The sequence below is a fragment of the Staurois parvus genome, unplaced genomic scaffold, assembly GCF_062004578.1.
Source record: "Staurois parvus isolate SC_StPar_1 unplaced genomic scaffold, SC_StPar_1.0 ptg001402l, whole genome shotgun sequence".
NCBI classification, from domain to species: Eukaryota; Metazoa; Chordata; class Amphibia; order Anura; family Ranidae; genus Staurois; species Staurois parvus.
The window spans coordinates 304,657-321,590 of NW_028319198.1; the positions used below are offsets into that span (position 1 = coordinate 304,657).

The 16,934-nt window shown below is 44.4% G+C and overlaps 1 pseudogene; it reads left to right on the plus strand.

The window, feature by feature from the left end:
- The window catches only part of LOC149436192 (uncharacterized), a 59,909-nt pseudogene extending 43,371 nt beyond the window's left edge, over positions 1 to 16,538 (plus strand).
- The last annotated feature ends 396 nt before the right edge of the window (positions 16,539 to 16,934 follow it).

The window sequence follows — 16,934 nt, forward strand, 5'->3', positions numbered from 1 at the left end:
CACAAACCCTTTCGCATACATGTGCCACACTGTGCACGGCACAAACCCTTCCACATACATGTGCCACACTGTGCACGGCACAAACCCTTCCGCATACATGTGCCACACTGTGCACGGCACAAACCCTTCCGCATACATGGGGCACACTGTGCACGGCACAAACCCTTCCACATACATGGGGCACACTGTGCACGGCACAAACCCTTCCACATACATGGGGCACACTGTGCACAGCACAAACCCTTCCACATACATGCGGCACACTGTGCACGGCACAAACCCTTCCACATACATACGGCACACTGTGCACGGCACAAACCCTTCCACATACATGTGGCACACTGTGCACGGCACAAACCCTTCCACATACATGGGGCACACTGTGCACAGCAAAAGCCCTTCCACATACATGTGGCACACTGTGCACGGCACAAACCCTTCCACATACATGGGGCACACTGTGCACGGCACAAACCCTTCCGCATACATGTGGCACACTGAGCACGGCACAAACCCTTCCACATACATGGGGCACACTGTGCACGGCACAAACCCTTCCGCATACATGTGGCACACTGTGCACGGCACAAACCCTTCCACATACATGGGGCACACTGTGCACGGCACAAACCCTTCCACATACATGGGGCACACTGTGCACGGCACAAACCCTTCCGCATACATGTGGCACACTGAGCACGGCACAAACCCTTCCACATACATGGGGCACACTGTGCACGGCACAAACCCTTCCGCATACATGTGGCACACTGAGCACGGCACAAACCCTTCCGCATACATGGGGCACACTGCGCACGGCACAAAACCTTCCACATACATGTGGCACACTGCGCACGGCACAAACCCTTCCGCATACATGTGGCACACTGAGCACGGCACAAACCCTTCCGCATACATGGGGCACACTGCGCACGGCACAAAACCTTCCACATACATGTGGCACACTGCGCACGGCACAAACCCTTCCACATACATGGGGCACACTGTGTACGGCACAAAACCTTCCACCCTGCTAGCACTCATATCCAAGTTACAATATTAACAGGAAATATCACTTGTCACTTACAGGTTAGTAGACTCCTGTTATAATCTCCTGTTTTCCACTCCATTTTTTTTAACTCCACTTGATCAAAAGTCCAGCAAAATACAGGCAGGTTCAAGAATGAGCGTGCTCAGAGTGAGCTCTACAGAACGTTCTATAGCACCTGGAGCACCTGTGCACCCCTCCCCTTAATTAGCAGACTGAAAAAAGGAAAGGAAGAAAAAAAAAACGCTATTTAAAAAAGTGACAGAAAAAGTGATTTAAAAAAATTAAAGGTTCTAGCAAGACCCAAAGACTCTCCATTTAAATGCCCCACTCTTTTTAGCTATCAGCCAGCAAAGTGTGTGCATGAGTCCAGGAAAGGGGATGTTACTGTTCCCTAATATCCTGCACCTCCATATCACTGCAGCCTGGCCATGAGAGAGGTAACTGGGCGCTGTGTAATAACGTATAAAAGAAAGGTGTTTAAAAAAAAGTGTGATATCCACAGTGGCACACTCTCTAATCAGCTCCCCCACCCAGCCCAGTACTGTACCCCCCTCCCGCCCCTGCTCATGCACACAAGGTGGGGGCAGGCAGGCCACACTGTGAGCTGCTGAGTGAAAGCGGTGGACTTGCATGTGGCTCTGGAAGTCTAGAGGGCCTGCTGAGTTTCCTCTTTTACATACAAACCCATTGCTTTCACCCGACCGCTCAGAGTATGGCCTGTCTGCCCCCACCTTGTGTGCATGAGCAGCCGGAAGCAGGAGAGAGAGAAGAGAGAGACAGCCACCATACAGCTATCATATCTTGGTGCACAGTGGAATATAGTGGGGGGCCCCAGGTCAACTTTTGCATCGGGGTCCACAAGCTTCAAACTACACCTCTGGGAACTAGCTAAGGTCAAACTCGGAATCAACAGAGACAAGCCATGGTCAGGAACCAGATCAGGTCAATAGCAGGGAGGCAGAGTAGAGAAACATCTAAAGTCAGGATGGGTCAACAATGGGGGAGAAAATTTCAGGAACAGGTTTGGGGTTGAACTTGCAAGATAACCGCTAAAGACCATCTATCAACTTCCTAACTCAGCTCTGTTCCTTAACCCCTTCACGCCGGATCCTCCCGGTGTGAAGAGGGGTTTCTGCGCCGGGAGGCGGGACAGGGAGGGGTGGGGCACGGTGGTCACATGATCGGGAAAGGTCCCGATTGAAAGAGCAAATCGGGACCTTTCCGTCAGTACCAGACATGTGTGCTGGGAGCGTTCAGGGCGTGCGCTCTCAGCACATATGTATTTTGTATATTGAACGCAAATGTGCGGCCGCTCAGCGTCTAGGCCCAGATGCCGGGAGGCCGCACATTTGCGTGCGGCTGGAGCCAAGGGGTTAAATAGACCAAGATCGGAATTAGGCATGCATGCCAATGTACCTGTACATGCATACATCCACGTGGCATTACCTATATAACTGTATTATCAGGCTGCAGCATATTAACATCGAAAAAAGTGAAGTGGGTCTGAATACTTTCTGAGTGCACTGAATGAAATATGATGCATTTACAGTTCAGCAGAATGTCTTTATCTGTGTTGATATCATAATTAAAATTGGAAATTATTTAAATTAAGGACAGCAAAGATAAGCACATGCGTTATATTGTCTAGTTGAGATTATTTTGGTATTTTCGTCCTCCAGATCTTATGAGATAATTGTCTTTGGTGGTCAGGAAGGCAATTCAACAAAGGAGTGTCTGAATTTCAAAAACACCCCATACAACTCCAGCTGGACTCCGATCCGTTATACTGCAGCTGTCCTTCCTGCAGAGACCCTCACCGGACCCAGAACCTTCACCTTGGGGGATAACCACCATTATAATGGATTCCACAATGCTCCTCTTATCCCCAACATCAACTACACCGTCTACATTCGGGTCACCAGCCGCTGGAAACAGGTATGTCTATACTGATGTCTATACTGATGTCTTCCTGGTGTGTGAGTGCCATGAATGGAGTCCCATAATCTCTGTTTTCTGGAGTTTGTGATGGAATCTAGACATGAATAAGAATCCAAATGCCAGTCAATTAGCTAACATGGTTGGCTTGTCATGGTTCCAAGAGAGGTGTATTTCAATGAGTTCTGTTTTGTCAGAGGACAAGAGGTCTTGGCTTTCTAGAGTATGGGAAGTTGGTACTTTTGGAGCCTCACCACTTTCTCTTGGTGGGTTCCCAGGTTTGGTGCATTCGGGGTAAATTTATTTTGGTTAGTTTAATAAAAATTTTCTGATCATAGAACTTTAACCTTCAAACCTCTAAAGTGCAACACCACATCAAACAGCTAAATACAAAGCTGATGTCCACACCTGTAGTTTGCCTCTTTATTCCACTCTTCTGTGGTCTCCGTTCTCCTGCATACTTTTATCTCGATTTACCAGTTACATGGAATAGAATGTCAATGGACACAGGGTGAAAAACACCTCAGGCAATAAAAAAAGATCAAAAGGGAAGAGGGAACCTTCATAGTGTAGTATTCACGTTATTCCCAATGATGTATAAAATTGCACTTACATAGAGTGTAATAAACTCGGCTTCAAACAAAAGGCAAAAGGCGGCTGATGTAAACCAGTCCAGAAATGCTGCAGCCCGTGTTCCATGGACCAGATGCGAGGAAAACGGAAGCCCTACCCAACGTTTTTTGACCCTCCCACTGGGCTTCGTCAGGAACAGGAAATGGATCAAGGCTGTTCGATAAATGCTTTTTTCAAGTCACGTATGGTCTGTCTTTGCAAAGGCAAGCAAAAACTGTCCCTAAGGAGTAAAAAGCATTTATCGATCAGCAAAATCAGCCAGTAAGCCGTGATTAGTTTAAAAAGCTGTCCCTCCCTCTCCCAGTCTGATCTATGCAGCATAGGGAATGACAGTAGGCTGATATAAAGACTGAATAATGTAAGATTGAAAACTACATATAGGTTGGATTCATACTGTCACTGAGTGGTAACCCAGTTGTGTTGTGTTGTTAGTCCACACATTAACCTGGGATGTGTTAAAGCAGACCAGTCCTTTGGGATGGCTATTGCACACTAGTTTAGCATGTGCTGGGGTACACAGCTACGTACTGTAGATGTATTGTTAAGGTCCACTGTGGTGCCATTAAGAATGAATGATGCCACACTGCACCAGCAAGCATGCTACGCATCTGTGTGCCTTGTGGTAATGCTCTCCCAGGGACTGGCAGCCACCATTTCCAAAGGCCAAAAAAATGGCCATGGGCTGGTCGTGTCAGTGAGATTGTGTGTTCATCTGTCTCTGAGGTTTCAGATTTAATAAAGAGGTTGTGAGAGGGGAGTGTGATGATCGTGGCGTCAGACCCCAGCCTTTCTCACCAAACTCGTGACCGAAGGACTAGCCAATCTAAAACCGTGCTGTCATGTGCGTAACAATGCCATGCCCAGCTGCACCCTGTACACAGATTTTCCAGCTAATGGACCACAATCTGTGTATCTGCAGCCTGAGAGCGATTGTTACTGGGTCAGGTTAATTACGCAATTAACCCTTCACACTGCCACCACCTCCTTTTTGTACAGAGAAAGAGGAAACTCGGCAATATCAGCAATAACACTATGATGGTTGAATAATCGTTTGCATACACAATGTCACCGCAGACAGATGTATGCAGACGTTTAAAACACACAGAGGCATTAAAGAGCTGTAGAAATAGTTCAACACTTTCAGAAAGTAAGATTTATTACTAAATGGTCAAAAGGATGCAATAAAAATATTTACAGAAAAATATGTAGCCAATATATATATATATATATATAAATATACAGAGAGCAATAACACAGCAAAGAGATAACAGAAAGGAATTTAGATAGATAAAGTACTTGCCAAAAGCCTTGGTTTAAGCAGCTTTCAAGTTTCAGAGCCAAAAGGATGCTTTTATCTCCCACTGTTAGTTCCGATGTTAAAAAGGGAGATTCTTCAACTTCTCACAACTCAGCTTAGCTTAGCTTTTTCTAGCAACTCCACAGGGTGTCTCCCTGGAGTAGTAAACCAATTGCCTCATTTGGGGAGGGAGTTGTAGGTGGAGACCCAAGCTATGACCAAAAACTCTCATAGCTCATATTATGGTTCATAACTTATTCTCGGTGCATTTAGCAGCCTTGCCACTAGTAGATTAACATGCAGATGCATCTGCTGAATGGTTAGATACGAAATATGACATATCTGTTTGAATGGTTCAGGAGATATAATTTTCTGCTCTCCTGTATATGTCAGATAGGGGGTGTAATATACCAGGAGACTGGACTCAAAGTGAGCTGTCCGAATATGGGCTCCATGTCTATGTAATTATGTCCTATTTGAAGATATAAAATTATATGGAAAAGTGAGTTTTTCAATGCAAGTCTGTTTTTATGACTCCCTGGAATGCCTTTGAGCTCAGTGAAGGACTTGGTTTATGGTTTGACGAGCCCTTCGCTAGCAAGAGTTTCCTAGACAGAGGGGCACCAGATAGTGTGTGATTTATAACCATGACGCCCTCCCAATGAGTTTGCTGCCTGGGATCTGCATCAAACAGACCACATGTCACTCAACAGAGAGGGAAGGGGGGATGAGGAAAGCTGATTTGGGAGTAGGACATGATAGAAGATGGAAGACCCTTAACAAGATGGAGGAACGCGTCAATCTCTGTATGCATGATTGCTACAGGGAGGACATACAGGGTTTTCAATTTAGCTGTAATTGCTCTTTACATTTTATCTTCAGATTCATAGAATGTTCCACTTATCAATTGCAGTAAAAAAACCAGTGTAACGTTCACCAATTCCATTCCATTTTCTTTAATTCCACAACCTGACAGATTACATTTCCCTTTTCCTCATTGTCTGTGAAAGTTCTCATGTATCCAGGTCATGGTACAGAGTCTAGCAGTAGTTGGTCACATTCAGTTGGACTTGTTCTGTAATGCTGAAGGCGTTTTGTAGCTTCTCCAAGCCACTTCTTCAATTCCAATGAGTATTTATATCTACACAAGTAGCACAAACCCTTAATCCAATCAGCATGGGATGTTTGAAGGCAATTGTTAATTGTCCAAGATCAGGGTAGGAGCTGTAAAAGTCGTAGAAACCATCCTCCCCCGTACTAGTTACATCCTCTTGGCCTTGGTAGTAGGAAGTCTACATGGGTGTAAAAGTTGAATTCTAGCCTAGATATAGCCAAGCTTACAATGGCTCCCTCCCACCCCCAAATCCTATTTTAACTACTCTGTAGAAGAAAGATGCTTATACTTACCTATTCTCAGGGTGCTCTGGTCCAGTCACGTGATCGGCTCCCAAAAGCTGGCTTCATAAGAGAGGAAGGACAGCAGACAATGGATGCCCCATAGCCAGCCTATGGGTGACATCAGCAGCCAAGCATTCCATCCATTGTTAGCACTTTCTCCTCTCCCCTGAAGCCGGCTGCTGGGAGCCAATCATGTGACCGGACTGGATACCCTGAGGATAGGTGAGTATATGCACCTTCCTTATAAACGGTAGTTAATATGGGTGTTAGAAGGGAGTAGGAGCCGGCTTCAGCTTAGTTAGATCAGAGCTCCACTTTAATCCTTCGATTTCCATAGCTGAAGGTGTGAATGGTTTTCAGATCACCAGGATATACAATCATGGCCAAAAATATTGTCCCCCCCTGCACTTCTATCAGATAATGCACCATTTCACCCAAAACATTGTCACAATTACAAATGTTTTGTCATTCTCATGTTTATTTCTTTTGTTTGTATTGGTATGACACAAAAAGTGGAGAAAAAAAATATGAAACATTCCACGCAAACCCCACAAAATGAACTGGACAAAATTATTGGCAAAAAAATAGCTAAAATCAATGGCTTCCTGTAACCATCAATGAGTTTCTTCCACCTGTCTACTGGAATTTTGGAGCACTCTTCTTTCACCAACTGCTCCAAGACTCTCAGATTGGAAGAGTTCCTTTTCCCAACTGCTGTTCTGAGATCTCTCCACAGGAGCTCTATGGGATTTGGATCTGGACTCAATGCTGGTCAGTTCAGTCCTCTCCAGCACTTTGTCTGAAACCATTCTGGGGGCTTTTTGATGTGTGCTTTGGGTCATTGTCCTGCTGGAAGACCCATGACCTCAGACATTGGAGACTTTCTGACACCGGGCCCTACATTGCACCCCAGAATTCTTTGCAGATTTCTTTGGTAGTCTTTTTCACATTTCATAATGCCATGCACACGGTTAAGACATCCAGTGCCTGAAGCAGCAAAGAAACCCCAAATTATCAGGGACTCCCCACCATGTGTGACTCTAGGGACTTTATTCTTTTCTTTAAAGGCCTCAGTTCTTTTTCTGAAAACAGTAGAATGATGGGCTTTACCAAAAAGCTGCCATTTTGTTTCCTCTGTCCACAGCACATTCTCCCAAAAGGATTTTGACTTTCTCAGGTCAGTTTGGGCAAACTCCAATCTGTTTTTTTATGTTTATGTGTCAGCAGTGGGGTCCTCCTGGGTTTCCTACCATAACGTCCCTTTTTATTCAGATGGCAACGTATAATGCAAACTGACACAGTTGTACCCTGTGCCTAAAGGTAAGCTTGAATTTCTCTGGAAGTTGATGGAGGTTCTTTAGCCACCAATCCAACAATCCTTTGTTGCAATCTTTGATCATTATTTTAATTTCCTCCACGTCCAGGGAGATCAGCTACAGTGCCATGGGCTGTAAACCTCTTGACAATGTTGCGCACAGTGAGCACAGGAACATTAACATCTTTGGTGATGGACTTGTCACCTTGAGATTGTCCATGCTTTTCCATAATTTTTGTTCTCCAATCCTCAGACAATTCTTTGCTGCTCTTTCTCTCCTCCATGCTCCATGTGGCACACAGAGACACCCAACACAAAGGTTGAGTCCATTTTTCATCATTGTACCTGGTTGCTGATGGAATTTCTATATTGCCAGCACCTGGTCATTGATACGGGGGAGTTTAATGACAAATTACAGGAACATCACAGACTTGGAATGCAATTATTTCTTACAATTTTGAGAAGGTACCAATAATTTCGTCCGGTCCATTTTTGGGGTTTGGCGTTTAAAGTGTCAGATTTGGCTTTTTTTTTCTCCACTTTTTTTGTGTCACCAATACAAACAAAAGAAATAAACACAAGAATGCCGAAACATTTGTCATTGCAGCAATTTTCTGGGTGAAGTGGTGCGTTATCTGACAGAAATGCAGGGGGGGCAAGATTTTTGGCTATGACTATAGATGTCATATGTTGGAGATAGATGATACCAAAGGCCCCCACCCCTGTCCAATTGTAGTTGTTCCAATTTAATGTGGATGGATAGCAGGGTGATCATTTTGGACAGCTGATTTGTAAGAGGCATAAGGGAGGCCATGATGCAGCGACTACCTGCGAATGGTCTGCCCTGGATGCAAACTGTCTGTAGGCAATTGCTGAATGAGCCGCTAATAGTTGTCTTTCCTCTAATTGCTTTCATTGAGGCCAATCACAATGAACCCCCCCGCTGGGGCTTCCATAGCTATCCGAATGTGGCTCCATTCGTAACCGTGAATGGGGCCTAAAATACCGGTCGATGGTTCTCTCCTAGAACCCCCAGCACAGTAAGCTGATTATAGTCTTTGGCTGTTTCAGCTGCTGATCCATTTCCAGCACAAGATCAGCAATGGAAGAGTCTGGAATCACTTGTACACTTGGCATGATTGGCCGATTGACTGAGGAGCATCTGGTAACGTTTCACCTCTGTAGACGCAAAAATGAGTCTAAAATGTATTAATCATTTATTTATGCCCTAAGGTGGAGAAATCATCATGTGCTCTTGTGGGATTCCCTCAAAGTAAGTTTGTCTTTGGTGTGTGTGTATGTATGTGTGTATAAATAAATATATATATTTAGTTTTTTTATTTCAAACTAATAAATTAGAAGGGATCCATTGCTCCCATCTAAACAGGTAAACGGACAGACAGGGTGGAGGAGTAACTGGTTAGATTCATACAGTTGTGTATTAATTACAGATTCAGCTACTGAGCTCTGTAAACAACATATTTTTTGTGCAAAAGAGCAGCTAGCAATACAAAGGCAAATGAATGAAAAGAGCCCAGAGCACCACCTTGTGCATGAATATGTAACATACTATACTATTACATATTTTTGTTATCTGTACTGTATACTGTATTTAAAAATGACCCGAAACCCTTGTAATTGAAACGAATTCCATTGTACACATAACTAGCCTTAAAACTGTCCCCTCCCCCTCCTAATATCTATACTGAATAACCTGTGTAAGAAAGATGTATATACAGTACTTACCTATTTTCAGCACAATCCAGTCATACGATCCTCTGTGTCAGCCAGCAGCAGCTGGAGAGGAGAGAGTACTCAAACAACATTTGGTAATGCCTAGAATTGTGACATCACCCATAGGCTTTAATGGCCCATTTGTTGTTGGTGCTTCCTCCTCTCCCCTGCAGCTGCTGCTGGCTGACACAGGGGAGCCAGATCATTTGACCAGGCTGGATTAGAGTAAGTATATACACTATATTGCCAAAAGTATTGGCCCCGCCCTCCAAATCATGTGATTCAGGTGTTCCAATCCCCTCCATGGACACAGGTGTATACAATCAAGCCCCTAGGCATGCAGACGGCTTCTACAAACATTGGTGAAAGAATGGGTCGCTCTCAGGAGCTCAGTGACTCCAAGCGTGGTCCCGTGATAGGTGGCCACAAGTGCAATAAGTCCATCCGTGACATTTCCTGGCTACTAAATATTCCACACTCAACTGTTAGTGGGATTATAACAAAGTGGAAGCAACTGGGAACAACAGCAACTCAGCCACCAAGTGGTAGGCCACGTCACATGACAGAGTGGGGTCAGCGCATGCTGAAGCGCACAGTGAGCAGAAGTCGCCAACTGTCTGCAGAGTCAATAGCTAAAGACCTCCAAACTTGGTGTGTCCTTCAGATGAGCCCAACAACAGTGCGTAGAGAGCTTCATGGAATGGGTTTCCATGGCCGAGCGGCTGCATCCAAGCCTTATATCACCATTGGTGGAGGGGGGATTATGGTGTGGGGTTGTATTTCAGAGGTTGGGCTTGGCCCCATAGTTCCAGTGAAGTGAACTCTTAAGGCATCAGCATACCAAAACATTTTGGACAATTTCATGCTCCCAACTTTGTGGGAAGAGTTTGGGGATGGCCCCTTCGTGTTCCAAAATGACTGCGCACCAGTGCACAAAGCAAGGTCCATAAAGACATGGATGAGCCAGTTTGGGGTGGAGGAACTTGACTGTCCTGCACAGAGTCCTAACCTCAACCCCATAGAACACCTTTGGGATGAATTAGACCGGAGACTGCGAGCCAGGCCTCCTCCCCCGACATCAGTGCCTGACCTGACAAATGTGCTTCTGGAAGAATGGTCAAACCTTCCCATAGACACCCTCCTAAACCTTGTGGACGGCCTTCCCAGAAGAGGCCATTAAACATTTACATGTTCTAGAAGTCTCATGTAATGTGTCTCCAGTCTATGTCTAGTGCAGCATGTCTCCAGTCTATGTCTAGTGCAGCATGCCTCCGGTCTATGTCTAGTGCAGCATGTCTCCAGTCTATGTCTAGTGCAGCATGTCTCCGGTCTATGTCTAGTGCAGCATGCCTCCGGTCTATGTCTAGTGCAGCATGTCTCCAGTCTATGTCTAGTGCAGCATGTCTCCAGTCTATGTCTAGTGCAGCGTGCCTCCAGTCTATGTCTAGTGCAGCATGTCTCCAGTCTATGTCTAGTGTAGCATGTCTCCGGTCTATGTCTAGTGCAGCATGTCTCCAGTCTATGTCTAGTGTAGCATGTCTCCAGTCTATGTCTAGTGCAGCATGTCTCCAGTCTATGTCTAGTGTAGCATGTCTCCAGTCTATGTCTAGTGCAGCACATCTCCAGTCTATGTCTAGTGCAGCATGTCTCCAGTCTATGTCTAGTGCAGCATGTCTCCGGTCTATGTCTAGTGCAGCATGTCTCCAGTCTATGTCTAGTGCAGCATGTCTCCAGTCTATGTCTAGTGCAGCGTGTCTCCAGTCTATGTCTATGTGCAGCATGTCTCCAGTCTATGTCTAGTGCAGCGTGTCTCCAGTCTATGTCTAGTGCAGCACGTCTCCAGTCTATGTCTAGTGCAGCGTGTCTCCAGTCTATGTCTAGCGCAGCATGTCTCCAGTCTATGTCTAGTGCAGCATGTCTCCAGTCTATGTCTAGTGCGGCATGTCTCCAGTCTATGTCTAGTGCGGCATGTCTCCGGTCTATGTCTAGTGCAGCATGCCTCCGGTCTATGTCTAGTGCAGCATGCCTCCGGTCTGTGTCTAGTGCAGCATGTCTCCAGTCTATGTCTAGTGCAGCATGTCTCTGGTCTATGTCTAGTGCAGCATGTCTCCAGTCTATGTCTAGTGCAGCATGCCTCCGGTCTATGTCTAGTGCAGCATGTCTCCGGTCTATGTCTAGTGCAGCATGTCTCCGGTCTATGTCTAGTGCAGCATGTCTCCAATCTATGTCTAGTGCAGCATGTCTCCAGTCTATGTCTAGTGCAGCATGTCTCCGGTCTATGTCTAGTGCAGCATGTCTCCGGTCTATGTCTAGTGCAGCATGTCTCCGGTCTATGTCTAGTGCAACATGTCTCCAGTCTATGTCTAGTGCAGCATGTCTCCAGTCTATGTCTAGTGCAGCATGTCTCCGGTCTATGTCTAGTGCAGCATGTCTCTGGTCTATGTCTAGTGCAGCATGTCTCCAGTCTCCAACAACTCCTACAGCATGTTAGCAGTCTCTGACCGTCTCTTGCAGCAAACGCATAGTCTCTGACCATATCCTGTTGCATGTCTGCAGCTTCAGATTCATTGAATATAATGTGGGCCCCGTTGGGGATGTTACTTGGAGTCCCCTATAGTGAGAAAGTTGGCCAACGCTGCTTTAAGATAACAGTCACAATGTATCGAAGAATGAATAAATGTCCTTTCTATTCCACAGAGAGGACAGACGGCTCCTTCATGATGTAAGTACAAGATCTCTACTTCTGACACCACAAATAATAACCTCTTATTGGGGAAATTCCATGACGGATTGCACACATTGGGGGACATTAACAGAGAGCGGTGCAAACCCCCTTGTTAACCAGCTGTGGACCGCCTGCTGCACTTTTACCATGACAGGGCGGCCCAGCCGTGCCGGACCAAGTACATGATGTGGTGTTTCCAGGTAGGGGGTGCGAACGCTCCCGATGTGCGAAGTCGGCCAGCAGGTCCCGGCCAATGAGTTATGGCCGGAATCTGCTGTTTGGCTTAGCAAATCACAGCTTAGTGCTCTGTGTTTACTAAAAACACAGAGCTCTGTACAGAGAGCAGTGATGTGGCTGTTTTATTTACTCTGCAAAGCAGGCAGAAAAAACAAATACAACTAGAGGAGAAAACAGCACACATTACCCATTGTCAGGCACACAGTTAACCCTTTCATTGCCCCTAGATGTTAACCCCTTCCCAGCCAGTGTCATTAGTACAGTGACAGTGTATAGTATTATTATTACAGTGCCGTCAATGTACGCAACGCTTTACATATATATTGTACATTCACATCAGTCCCTAACCCTCAAGGTCCCTAACTTACATTCATACATACACATACTAGGGCCAATTTAGACAGGAACCAATTCACCTACCAGCATGTCTTTGGAGTGTGGGAGGAGACCGGAGTACCCGGAGGAAACCCACACAGGAACAAGGAGAACATGCAACCATTTAGCCACTGTGCTGCTAAATTTCTGCACCAGAGACAATGGTCATCAGGATAAATGGGGAAGGTTGAATGTACTCAATGGGACACTAACCTCTCACCACACCACCCATAACTAAAATAACATTGGCATTATATACACTTTACCTTTATGTTGTATTTAATTACACATCTCTTATGCTCTTTTTCTTTCTCTTGTCCTGTGATTTCAGCGTGTTGTCACTTCCTTCTCTGGGGCTCATTATCACCATGATGAGTCTGAAATTTTTGGCTCTGTTGGGTCTCGTTGTGATCCCTCTGACCCCCTGTGTGAGGATGAGAACTCCGGAGGTGAGTATCTGACGTTATACAAAGTCACACATAGAACACAGTGATGTCATGGATCATCTCATGTTGTCATATTTATATCATTGCCTCCCATTCATTAATCCAACATCACATTTAGAGCAGATGGAACTGGAGGACATTTAGTTTCTTCTGTGAACTCATTCTTCCTTTGAGGCCAAAGTCATGCTATATATCTGGTCTTAATGTTCGGGATACTGGGAACTGCTAGCTGACATAGGAAAGCATACAGCTGGCCCTACAAGAGTAGACTGTCCAACGAGCATTGTACAAAAGTTCTTAAGTGTACATTTGTTGAATTGACAAATGTTATTTGAAAACACTTCAAAATTTAATTTGTTTTTAACATTCAATATTGGTGTGAATATAATTAAAAAAAAAAAAGTACACGTTAGAACCAAACTCTTCTAATATATGACCAGCTTAAAGGCATTATAAACCTTCCTACCTGCATCTTGTGTTTTTAATCTGCAAAGGATGTACATTGATCATGTAGTCTCGTGGTGTCCTGCTTAAGATGTATATTGACCATGTAGTCTCAGGGTGTCCTTCATAAGATGTACATTGATCATGTAGTCTCGTGGTGTCCTTCATAAGATGTACATTGATCATGTAGTCTCGTGGTGTCCTTCATAAGATGTACATTGATCATGTAGTCTCGTGGTGTTCTTCATAAGATGTACATTGATCATGCAGTCTCATGGTGTCCTTCATAAGATGTACATTGATCATGCAGTCTCGTGGTGTCCTTCATAAGATGTACATTGATCATGTAGTCCCGTGGTGTCCTTCATAACATGTACATTGATCATGTAGTCCCGTGGTGTCCTGCTTAAGATGTATATTGACCATGTAGTCCCATGGTGTCCTTCATAAGATGTACATTGATCATGCAGTCTCGTAGTGTCCTTCATAAGATGTACATTGATCATGCAGTCTCGTAGTGTCCTTCATAAGATGTACATTGATCATGCAGTCTTGTGGTGTTCTTCATAAGATGTACATTGATCATGCAGTCTTGTGGTGTTCTTCATAAGATGCACATTGATCATGCAGTCTCATGGTGTTCTTCATAAGATGTACATTTATTTATTTCAGGTACTTATATAGCGCTGTCAATTTACATATATATATTGAACATTCACATCAGTCCCTAACCCTCAAGGGGTGTACAATCTAAGGTCCCTAACTCACATTCATATACTAGGGCCAATTTAGACAGGATCCAATTAACCTACCAGCATGTCTTTGGAGTGTGGGAGGAAACCGGAGCACCCTGAGGAAACCCATGCAAGCACAGGGAGAACATGCAAACTTCATGCAGGAGGCACCATGGTCGAGAATCAAACCCATGAACCATTTACTGCAAGGCAGACGTGCTAACCACTAAGCCACTGTGCCGTACATTGATCATGTAGTCTCATGGTATCCTTCATAAGATGTACATTGATCATGTAGTCTCATGGTGTTCTTCATAAGATGTACATTGATCATGTAGTCTCATGGTATCCTTCATAAGATGTACATTGATCATGCAGTCTCATGGTGTTCTTCATAACATGTACATTGATCATGTAGTCTCATGGTGTCCTTCATAAGATGTACATTGATCATGCAGTCTCATGGTGTCCTTCATAAGATGTACATTGATCATGTAGTCTCATGGGGGTTTATTTACTAAAGCTGGAGAGTCCAAAATCAGACTCCCTTCTGCATAGTAACCAATCAGCTTCTAACCTCAGCTTGTTCAATGAAGCTTTGGCAATGAAACCTGGAAGCTGATTGGTTTCTATGCAGAAGGGAGTCTGATTTTGGACTCTCCAGCTTTAGTAAATAAACCCCATTGTGTCATTCATAACATGTACATTGATCATGTAGTCTCATGGTGTCCTTCATAAGATGTACATTGATCATGTAGTCTCATGGTGTCCTTCATAAGATGTACATTGATCATGTAGTCTCATGGTGTCCTTCATAAGATGTACATTGATCATGTAGTCTCATGGTGTCCTTCATAAGATGTACATTGATCATGTAGTCTCGTGGTGTTATTCATAAGATGTACATTGATCATGTAGTCTCATGGTGTCCTTCATAAGATGTACATTGATTATGTAATTTCATGACTTCATGGATTGCACCTTGCCTTTCCTCCAATCTGGTCTGGATCAGTGTGTGGCTTTGAGTACTATCATTGAATAAGTCTTGCCCTTGCTCTATTTCACAAACTGTTGGTCTCTCATTTCTTACATCCTGTGTGCATCTCTTGCTCTGTATGTTCCCCTGTGTCTCTGTGAAACCTTAACCTGGTTCCTTTGGCCCTTCTGAGGCTGTCTTTTGAACCTATTTGGGATATATCCTAGTCTGACCTTACTTTCAAGGTGGTCTTTCTTGTAGCTATCACCTCTATGAGGCAAGTCTCTGAGTTAGTGGTGTTAACCCATAAGGAACATGTCCTAGTATTACACAAGGACAAGGTAGTCCTGAGCCCCAAACAATTCTTTCCTCCACAAAGGTTTTTTTCTCTTCCTCAATCAAGACATTATTTTCTTCTTCTTATGTCCTGCTCCAAAACATTCCAAGGAAATTTCCTTCCACTTTCTTGATGTGGTATGCACTGTAAGAGTTTTCTTCTTAGCTGCAGGCAATCAGAGTCCCTCTTTGTACTTCCCGAGGGTTCCTGTGAGGAGCTCCCTCCTTTTATGTTTCACCATTGCTAGGTAGATTTAACAAAATCATAACTCACGCCTAGGGTCTGAAGGAAAAGGTTCCCCTTTCCTGTTAAGTTGCACTCTATCAGATCTATTTGTGCTTCATGGGGTTTTCAGCATCACGCATCTGTTTCTCAGATTTGTAAGGCTAGACTTGGTCTCTGTTCATACAGGTTTTACCAGGTGGATGTTGAGGTCTCCTCTGATGACAGCATTGGGCATAAGAAGATACATCTGCTCTCTGAGGTCTGTGGAGCCTTTCTTGGCCCGTTTGCTATGTGGGCATCTTGGCATTTGTTGCCCACCACTCTGTTGGACTGTTTATGGACATAGATCGGACTTCCCAGTAAAATCTGTTTCTTGGAGTGGATTATAGGACACAGGACACTCCCTTCTGTACTTTATGACCTCCCAATTACTTTCTACAAAACTGAGGCCTCCCAGGAGTGGGAATGTTCACAGTGTCCAATCACCTGAAGGTAGCTGCATATAACCCATGGAGTCAGCACTGCTATCATTTATGTTGATTTTGTTCTTTCTGACGTTTTCCTTTTCTATGTATTTCAGGAGAAGAGAGAAAAGAAAAGAACAAATATTTCTATAGAAGATGTTGGTGATAACAATGTATATGATCTCCTGGAAGAAGCTGAGAACAGAATCTAGAAATGAAGTATTATAAACTATTCCCACATATTCCACTCTCTGAGCTCACCATACAACGCTGTACAGAACATCAGGGAGACAATATGGAAAGCCGCGAACATCAAGTGATAGATCACATCTCTGTGCAGAGCTCCCATGTTCTGTTGGATGTTTTGCTGTATGGTTTTATGGTAGATGATTGGTTGGCAGTACTGTGGTCCTGGGTTCAGTTTCACCTAATGTATCCGAATGGAGTTCCTATTTTGTCCCTGTGTTGGTTTGGGTAACTGGGTTCCTGCTGGAAAAAAAAAATTCCTTCCTGATCCACCGAGAGGCAATCAGATATTCCCTGGATCATCTTCCCCTATAAATGTTATATCCAGTTATATTCTGTGTATCCAAGAAAGAATCCAGGAC